Raw genomic sequence first — 10019 nt, forward strand, 5'->3', positions numbered from 1 at the left:
CCGAGTCCCTATGTGGCTCGCTGCAGGGTGTGGCGTGCCCTCTTCTCTTGGGAACTGTAAGTAATAAAACTCCTTCAGTGGCACTGACCTCTCCTTGTCAGTCAGTCATCAGTCAGTCAGCTGTATACAGTACAACCAACACACACACCTAAGTGTAAAAGGCCCATCGCTTTTTTTTTTTTTTTTTTTTAATATAAATTTATTTATTTTTGGCTGCGTTGGATCGTCGTTGCTGCTCGGGGCCTTGCTCTCGTTGCGGCGAGCGGGGGTTACTGTTCGTTGCGGTGCGCGGGCTTCTCATTGCGGTGGCTTCTCTTGTTGCGGGCTCTAGGCGTGCGGGCTGCAGTAGCTGCAGCACGCAGGCTCAGTAGTTGTGGCACACGGGCTTAGTTGCTCCGCGGCCTGTGGGATCTTCCTGGACCAGGGCTCGAACCCGTGTCCCCTGCACTGGCAGGCGGATTGTTAACCACTGAGCCACCAGAGAAGCCCGGAAAGCCCATCATTTAAACCTCCATTCCGGGTGGATCCTCGTGGCTCTCAGCGGGAGCTGCCCTCGCGCTCGGTCCTTTTCTGCCTGTGGATTTTTTTTTTTTTTTTTGCGGTACGAGGGCCTCTCACTGTTGTGGCCCAGGAGCTCCTCAGCGGCCATGGCTCACGGGCCCAGCCGCTTCACGGCATGTGGGATCTGCCCGGACCGGGGCACGAACCCGTGTCCCCTGCATCGGCAGGCGGACTCTCAACCACTGCGCCACCAGGGAAGCCCTGCCCGTGGATATCGACATCAGGAAACACTAGGACAGAAGTAATGCTGGAGACACCAAAAGAAGTCGGGGGAAGTAGGGACGGAAGAACAGAAGACTTAAGCTACTGTTTTCTTTCTGCTTTGAGGGTGACGTGGAAACGGTCTGGGAGCAGCAAGACGAAGCTTGGATACCCTCTCCGCTCCTTTCCTAGTTTCCCCAGACGGAGGAATGTGGGAGAGAGGCCCCCTGAGAAGACTGTGGGGCAGAAGCTATGTCCTCCAGAGGACGCGAAGTTTGAGCAAAAGCACACAGCTGCACTTCGAGAGAAGGCAGAAAAGAGAAGAAATTCTTAGCGCAAGAACACGGTTTAAAATTGGGGGAAAATGAGAGAAAAATGGAGAAAGGGACGTTCTGTTACCTAACAGAAGAAGAGACACGGCAAGGTGAATGCGAAAACAGCCAAAGCACACAGGGCAGTCACCTTGTGGTCGTGGGTCCTTCCGCCAACCAGTAGGAAAACCCCTCCCAACGCTGAAGAATGGGAAACTGTGAGAGAGCTCTCTCAGTCACAGCGGTTCTTTCCTCTACCCGACTGAACTTGCTCCTGTTCCTGCACATACAACCTACCTCTACAAACAGATCTACAAGAGAAACAGACACAGAAGATTTTAAAAACACTATCCGTCGAGAGACAAAAGGCTCCGGCTCAGAAAAACTTCGCTCAGAAGAACGCACAGCGACACACGGCTCTTACTTTTGAAACCTCAATTATTTTCCCCGGGAGGGGTGCACCAGTCCTGGAAACACTGCAATACCAGGTCGATGCGTGGAGCGGGCGGAGCAAGCTCCCACCCCGACTCCTGGCTCCAAAAATCCGTTTAATACGATGTTCTCGGGTAGAGAACGTATCAGATATTAAACTGATAAGAACAGATACTACACTTGATCTTAGCCAAAAGGCCGAGAAGCGATACCCAGCGGCCTGCCATCCCTGTCACCGTCCTCCTCTCATCCACATTGGACTCAGTGTGACCCCTGTCACTGCTCACTCGAGGTCTCACTTCCTTTGCTTCGGTGACAGTACTGTGAGTGGCACCACACCACACTCTCGTGCAGAGTTTTTATTCCCTACATTGTAGAAGAGGAATTCTGGATCTGTTGTGGCTTCGTCGTTCTCGGGCTGGAGCGCCATTTTAAAATTTGCATGCCCCGCCCCCGCCCGCCCAAGGGGGCGTGGCTCCGGCGGGCTGACCTTATCCTCTGGGCTGCTGCGGGGGAGCTCCTCTTTGGCATCAACGCAAGCGGAGACAAAAGACCGAACCGTAGGGGATTCGGGGTGGGCGGCTAGAGGGGCCTGTGGGAGGAGCCGTTGGCTGAGAGTTTTCCTGAAGACGAGGTCGCAAGACACTTTCGCTGGAAACGTCCAGACTGCAATGTGTTAAATAGGCCTCCGCTTCGTAGGGTCGGATGGGGCGCTCATTCTGAGTCCGGGGAGCGGAAGGTCTAGAGTGGGGGCTTCCCAGGGCCGGTGGGGTAATCTCCCTGCCAGGCGGAAGGCGGATGGCCCACAGTGGGGAAGGGAGGAGGTGTGTGGATGCAGAGGGCCGGGCTGAGCAGCTGGAGGGATTCTCTCCAACTCAAGCGCCTGCGTCGGTCGGTGCTAGATTCTACCAATGAACCCAGATCCCGGGCTTCCTACAGAAAGCTTCCTCTGCCTGAAACCTCCTTTCCCTCCACCTCCTCCTCACCTGTCTAATTCTTACGCAGAGCCTCTGGGCTCCGCTTCGGCTTCAGCAAGCCTTCCTCATGGGCTCTTCCGCACCGCACCGCACCGCACCGCACCCCACCCCAGGATGATTGCGGCCCTCCTTTGTATTTCATCCCACCCCAGACTTCGAGTCCACCATTCACCACTCGTTGGGGGCAGTCCTGTATCTCCGCCACTGAAATCTGAGACCCTTGAGGGCGGCGACCCTCATCAGCAAGCACTTAACCTCTGTATCCCAGCACTAGCCCAGTGCCCGGCCTGTAGGAGGTGCACAGTAAACGTTTGTTGAGTGAACAAAAGGTGTGCAAGACAGACTGAATCGGAGAAGCACTTAGGAGGGTCCTGGCCCGATCCAGGGGTGAAGAGGGGAAGATCTGGCCTGGGGTGGCAGGACACCAGAGAGGAGAGTGACTGCCAGGGACGCTCTGGGCATCAAGGCCCGTAAATAAATTAAAGGCCTCTGGCAAAGTGGGGATAAAGTTTCGCAGCGGCAACCCTCCTCTGTGGCAAAGGCCGCAGGCTGCCCAGGCAGCGTAAACCTTTTCCATCCCCCTTCCTAACAGAGCTTCACTTTAGTTGGGGAGTTTCTATTTCTTTCACTGGATCTCAGAAGAGCTAGAAGGTATCACTGATGCAGGACTGAAACCCAATGGGGTCGTTTCACTCTGCCGCAGGGAAAGCCTGATGGCGGGTGCTGCCTGAGCCCGTCCCAGTGCCCGCCCCTCTGCCGAGCGCTCCGTGTGTATTAACTCATTTGATTCTCCCCGTAACTCCACGGGGTGGGTATTAGTATTATTATCCGGGGCCAGGACTAGGCGAGGCCAGTGAGAAACTAGTCTTCGGGGCGGGCGGGCGAAACATTTAAGGGAGTGCCGCCCCGAAACGCTCTTCAGCAATCAAGAGAAGTAATATTTTGATACAATGCATCTTACCTGGATTCTAAGATAATCGAGAGATTTATTGTGATTACTGGGTTTTTGGTGCTCCCTGAAATTTTTTGGCCAAGGCAAGCGCCTCACTCGTTTCCCTCCACTCTCATCCCCATTCTGTTGACCTGCGCCGTCACAGCCACCAGCCACTCGCAGCTAGGGAGCGCTAGGAAGGTGGTTCCTCCTAATCCATATGTGCTGTTAAGTGTGAAATACACACGGGATTGCAAAGGCTTAGTATTAAAAACTGTCAAATATCTCCGTATTAATTACGTGTTGAAGTGGTATTTCAGATACCTGTTTTTGTTTTTTTGTTCTATTTTTGTGGCCGCGCCGCAGCTCCCGGTAACCCCGACCAGGAATCAAACACGGCCCCGCCACCCCCACCCCCCATTCTTATCCTCCCGCCCGGGCCCGCTGGCTGCCCTGACCGGGACAGTCTGGCCAGCTTCCAGGTCAGGAGGCCAACATGAGCGTTGCATCAAGGAGTTCCAGTCCAGAGGCCAAGAAACCTTTCGTGGGGTTCAGATCTACTCACCGACGAGTTTGTTAGTGCCTCTGTGTGTGAGCCAGGCACTGCTTATGGCACATTCCTGGTCACCATCCCATTTTACCTTTACAGGACCCTGAGGAAGTGTTATCACCCCCAAACCTCAGAGGGGAGAGAGGCTGCCTGACTCACCCCCGGGGCTTCCAAAGGTCTTCCAAGGCCAGAGGTCTTCCCCCGAGGCCCGGCAGCCAACTGTCAGGCACAGCCCTTGGCTCATCCATTCTCCTCTCTGGCAATGACTTGCTGAGTGCCTCTGACAGGCCAGAGCTGTTAGGGGTTCGGAGTTACCATAACAGATCGCTGTTGTAGGTGTACAGGAGAACACTGAAAGTACTCATCGTCAGGGAAAACACACAGCGTTTAGGGTCACTTTCTAGTAATCTGTCCTAGGCCCTTGCTGCTCAAAGTGCGAGTCTGTGAACAGCAACATCCGCATCGCCCCGGAGCCGGTGAGAAATGCGGGAGGCAGGCACCAAGTCACACCTCCGGTCTTAGTTTGAGAGGGCTGCCAGGGCTGCCAAAATAAAATGTCACAGGCCGGTGGCTTAAAGAACTTAAATGTATTTTGTCACAGTTCTGGAGACTGGAAGTCCCCGATCAGGGTGCGAGCCTGGCAGGGGTTCTGGGGATATTCTTGGCTTGGCTTGCACGTGGCGGACTCTCCTCCCTCTCCTCACGTGTTAGAGAGAGGAGAAGAATACGCTCTCCCGTGCCTCCTCGCCTTGGGGAGCTAATCCCAACAAGAGGACCCCACCCCCCCATCACTTCTTGCTAACCTCACCGGCCCCAGAGGCCTCCCCTCCCAATAGAGCTTACAGATACGAACTTTGGGGGCACAACTCAGTCCGTGACCCCTACTGAACCAGAACCTGCATTCTTTGTAAGGTCCACAGCGGACCCCCCCGTGCGCCTTAGATTCAGAAGCACTGACTTCTTAAGTCACACACACTGGAAGACAATGGGAGTTTTGGTGGTCAGAGATGATGTATTACTTTGTACGTTTCCTGAGGCAGATTAAACTAGCTTCCCGGGCCAAACTAACCGCTACGAGCCACAGAGCACTGACTGTACGCCCGTCCCTCGGCTGAGTACTTGACACGCTCCGTCTTACTTAATTCTCAGGGGGACATTAGGAGGTAGGTATTGAAACCCGGACGGAGACCACTCTTCCTTCTTCCTCGCGCGTGGTGGACTTCCATTCAAACCGCACGAGACTCACACGAGACATAGGTCCCGCAACTTCCGCGCGGTGGGCTCTTCTTCCCAAGTAGAAACCCCACTCTCAACCTTTTCACGCCGCCCCGTAGAAAATTAGGGACAAGGTCCCGGAGAAAACACTCTTCTCTTTCCTCGCACTAGTCACGCTTCGCAAACACCCATAACCTAGCCGTTTAGGTCCACGAGATGAACAGCAGACACAAAGAAGTTCCACGGAAGACCCGTGTTCCACCTTCCAAACGTAAAGAAGAACCTCCAACCGGGCATACAAGAGAAAGAAAAACCATGCCGCTTACTTTTCAAACTCCCATTATCTCCCCGGGAGGGGTGCACCAGTCCCGGAAACACTGCAATACCAGGTCGACGCGTGGAGCGGGCGGAGCAAGCTCCACACCCCGACTCCTAGGCTCCAAAAACCCGTTTAATACGATGTTCTCGGAATAGAGAACGTATCAGGTATTAAACTGATAAGAACAGATACTACACTTGACCTTAGCCAAAAGGCCGAGAAGCGATCCCCAACGACCTGGCATCGCTGTCCCCGTCCTCCTCGCATCCACATTCGACTCAGTGTGACCCCTGTCACTGCTCACTCGAGGTCTCACTTCCTTTGCTTCGGTGACAGTACTGTGGGTGGCACCACACCACACTCTCGTGAAGGTTTTTTATTCTCTACATCGTAGAAGAGGAATTCGGTACCTGCGGTAGCTTCGGCGTCCTCGGGCTGGAGCGCCATTTTAAATTTGCATGCCCCGCCCTTTCCGCGCGGGTAGGTGTAGCCGCGCGGGTTGACCCGCCCAGTCCTCGGCACCGCCTCTGCGCGCATGAGCGGAGGCTGGGCTGGGGCGGACCTCTTCGTTGGCACCAGCTCTCGCGTAGACAGAATTCAGGGGAATTGGGGGTGGGAGAATGGAGGAGGGCGTCTGCGCAGTTGATTCGCAGCAGACTGGTCCGAGTACGAAAAACGTCATCTGGTCTTCACTGTGAAGACGACAGGGTCCCACGGGCTGGCTCTGTCCAGGCCGAAGACCCAGTCGAAGGCTGGGAGTCCAGGAGTGCCTGGCCGGTGTCGCCTGGCAGGGGCTGCGGTGAGTGAGAACTGGGCACCCGAGATCGCGCCCTGCGAGCACTGCTGCCCTGGTTGTCAGGACCCCCGCCCTGCCCCGGCTGCAGGCCACTAGGGCAAACTCCTTCACCTCCAGAGCCTTAATTCCCCAGCTGAGAAGTGGAAACCTTAGTGCCTACCGTGTGGGGTTGAGGGGGTGTAAAGGGAGCTCGTGAGGCGACCTTGGCTTGGTAGTCTAGAATGTGGGCCCTAGTGTCCAACGAGGTTCCAGTGAAGGCGTCATGGCTGTGACACTGAAACAACCGAGCAGCTGTGTTGCCTGTAACAACACAATAGGAAACATTTATTGCTTGGGCCGGGCTTTGCGCTAAGTGCTTTCCTTATATCAGACTTTCAGAGTTTACCTACGGACGGAGCGGTTGACACAGAGAGGGTGAGCAACTTTGCCCAAGACTACACAGCTAGTGAGCGGAAGAGGTCGGATCCATCTATGAAGAGCACGGGACCTAGAAAAGGGCACCAAAAGAAAGAGAAGTGGTTCTTGTGTGTCCCGCCCACTGTGAGAGTAAGTGTTGCCGAGCCTGACGCACAGGTCTGTCTGAAGAGAGACAGGAACGAGCCGTCCGGTGCAGCGGTTAAGAGCAGAGACGCGGAACACCTAGTCTCTAATCCCGCTCCACCTGTTAATAATCACGTGACCTGGTGCGTGACTTGGCCTCCCCGCTTAACCGTCTGTCTTCGATGTAGCCACGTTATCTGTAAATTGGAGGTAAGGAAATGAGAAATTATTAGACATGATCTTAAGAATTACGAGACACGCCTGGACTATGGTATTCCTGTAAGTACCAAACATAAGGGAAAATATCGCAGGCAACTCACTTCTCTGTAGCTTACCCTCTTCATCTAGAAAAATGAGAATATTAACATATAGTCCTGTGCTTAATCTTCCCTCATTCACCTGGTTCTATTTTACTCCGTAGCACATGTCACCTGACATCTTTCTTACACATTTATTTGTGTATTGCCTTCTAGCCTAATAGCATGTACGCTCCAGAGCAGGGAACTTTGTCCGCTCGGTCCACATTTATCTCCTCAGTGTTTAGAATAGGGCCTGACATATACTAGACACATGAACACATGACTTCGGTTGAACACATGAATGTGTAAATATTACATGATGCGATCTGTCCGTACAGAAAGAGATTAGCAGGCCTCCCGGCTCGCGGTAATTATTACGACCCTCACTGTGTTCCACTACATTTCTGCTTGCTTCCGTGTTCATCAGGTCATCTTGTGCTCACCGGTTTAGCTTCCTAGGTATTTTGACCTTTAGAATGAGGTCCCTTGGATTGCAGACATGCACGTCCTGTCATTGCAAAGCAGTGTCTCCCTTTGTCAGTTAACGACTTAGCATTCTAATTCACGCACCAGCTTCTTGTGAGTTCGGTTAACGTGAGTCAGTGCCCCTCAGCCAGCTCACATCCATGTGTACAGACAAAAGTGCCTATAAAAGTTCAGGCAACACCAGGACGTGGCTGGCTGGTGAGCCTTTGTCCAAGCGTCCTACAATCTCACTATGGACCCAGTTATCATTGCTGCCAGGGAGTTGGAAATGATAAGCCAGAGACAGAGACTGGAAGAGCACAGATAGCCTTCTCAACCAGTGCCTGTTTCCCACAGCCTTGCCCAACCACCATGTTATCAAACTTTTGCATAATAGCCAATGTTATCTCTTACTATGAGCAAGGTCGTACAGCTTTTCATGCGCTTGAGATCCATTATTATTTTCTGTGAACTGCACGTTCCTGTCCCCTGCCCACCGTCTTTTGAACGGTTGATCTTTTTGCGTTTCCATCTCTGACCTACTTCACATCTGTCCTAGTATTTGAGTTCAGGTATAGATCTGACTTTATTTTGTCTGGATGGCTACCCAGTTGTCCCAATATCATATATGAAACAGTCCGTCTTCTCATCAGTTTCAGATGCCGACTTTATCATATTAAAAAGTGAGTGGGGGCTTCCCAGGTGGCGCAGTGGTTGAGAGTCCGCCTGCCGATGCAGGGGACACGGGTTCATGCCCCGGTCCGGGAAGATCCCACGTGCCGCAGAGCAGCTGGGCCCGTGAGCCATGGCCGCTGAGCCTGCGCGTCTGGAGCCTGTGCTCTGCAACGGGAGAGGCCACATCAGTGAGAGGCCCGCATACCGCAAAAAAAAAAAAAAAAAAAAAAAAAAAAAAAAAGTGAGTGTATACACACACACACACACACACACACACACACACACACACACACATATATGACTTCTCTTTTTTTTTAAGAAAATCTTCTGATATCCTGTTTTTAAGAGTCTTGATTCAACTGATTCTCTGGTATCACACCTAACTCTGTGCCTGTCACTGTGTGGGTCCTGGGATCACACAGGTGGTGAACATGACCTTCTCCCTGTGGTCAGCAAGGGGCATCTGCCGCGTTCTTCCATTCCCCTCCTCTGGCTGCCACTCAACCACACCCACTGCTCTTTGCTGCCGAGGAAGCCTTGCACGCTCAGATAAGGTCTGCCCGTGCCGAGGCTGCCAACTCCAAGCGCTTCTGAGTGTTCCATCCCTGGGCATCAGAGGCCTGCTGGGTGCCCTGCCAGCTGGGGAGGACAGCCTCTTCAAGTCCAGGCCTCACTGTATCTGTTTTTCCTGGCCCTGCAGCAGCACTGCCTTCCCCTCAAGTTTTACCCTGACCCCTTGGACGGCTCCCACAGGTTTCTTTTCATCACTTGTCAGCTTGCCCTAGATGAAGAGACAGGGAGGGAGATACCATTTTGTTTTCTCTGACCTCCTCTCCCTTCTCTCCGACCCCGCCCTCTCGCCCTCAATTCTCCTTTCTCCCGCCCTCTCCCTTTTCCCAGTCACAGAACAAAAGCTTTCACTTTTCTGACTAGCAACAGAACTGGATCGGTCTGTCTGACTTTGCAGTCGGAAAGGGAGATGGTTTTTTCCCAGCCACGTAATCAGGGGTGCGCCGTGGACCAGCAGACCGGCTGCTCCTCACCCCCCTGCCCCCACCCCGAATGTGCTCGGGGTCCTGGCGCTACAGCATAAGAGTCTGTCTGTGTGCTGGAGAGCAAGTTTCCTGCCCAGCTAGACTGGATCCATCAAACTAGTTAGACTCAACCAAGAACTGGGCTTTTCGCAACTTGCCTGCCATCACGGAGGCCAGCAAATCCCCACATCTTCTTTTTGGTCTTTCAACAGCCCCCAACAGAAGGCGTCACACTCCATAGTGATGCCTGATTTTGTCCATTCCAAGATGCCCATCGTTTTCACATCTTTACATCTCAGGAACCAGCATGCGTCTTACATTCGACGCCGGGAGAAAGCACTCTCGCCGTTTAACATCGCAGCACGTCTTTCTTTGTTTCCTTCGTCCTGTCTTTCTTAGGGCTAGGTAGAAGAATGGTACCTCTCACAAAAGATGGCACCTTAAAGTCGTGAACTACTATAACAATAAAAGCCTCTGTTTATTGAACCCGATGTGTGACATGGATTATTTCCTTCCAGCATCACAACACCTCTAGGATGGAGGTATCATTACCCCTACCCTGCAGGGGAGGAAACCGATCAGAGCTGGGAGAGCCGCTAGATCTCATTCGCACGCCTGTTAAATAACGCAGCCGGTATTTCATAAGATTTACCTGGCCCACGCTTCTAACTATACCCTGTTCTCTCCACAGCAAAGGATTCTGGGTCTCGTAT

General features: G+C 53.1%; 1 long non-coding RNA gene and 2 other non-coding genes across 3 annotated transcripts; 1 reads left to right on the forward strand and 2 right to left on the reverse strand.

The window, feature by feature from the left end:
* Positions 1 to 1524: 1524 nt before the first annotated feature.
* On the reverse strand, positions 1525 to 1715 carry LOC116746524. Its single transcript, XR_004347779.1, has one exon. It is a non-coding gene; the product is annotated as a U2 spliceosomal RNA (small nuclear RNA).
* A 3815-nt stretch (positions 1716 to 5530) lies between these two features.
* LOC116746526 lies at positions 5531 to 5724 on the reverse strand. Its single transcript, XR_004347781.1, has one exon. It is a non-coding gene; the product is annotated as a U2 spliceosomal RNA (small nuclear RNA).
* Positions 5725 to 6084: 360 nt separating this feature from the next.
* Positions 6085 to 9787, forward strand: LOC116745094. The gene is made up of 2 exons (XR_004347259.1): positions 6085 to 7043; positions 9519 to 9787. It is a non-coding gene; the product is annotated as an uncharacterized LOC116745094 (long non-coding RNA).
* Positions 9788 to 10019: the final 232 nt, after the last annotated feature.

Source organism: Phocoena sinus, chromosome 20 (assembly GCF_008692025.1).
Source record: "Phocoena sinus isolate mPhoSin1 chromosome 20, mPhoSin1.pri, whole genome shotgun sequence".
NCBI lineage: Eukaryota > Metazoa > Chordata > Mammalia > Artiodactyla > Phocoenidae > Phocoena > Phocoena sinus.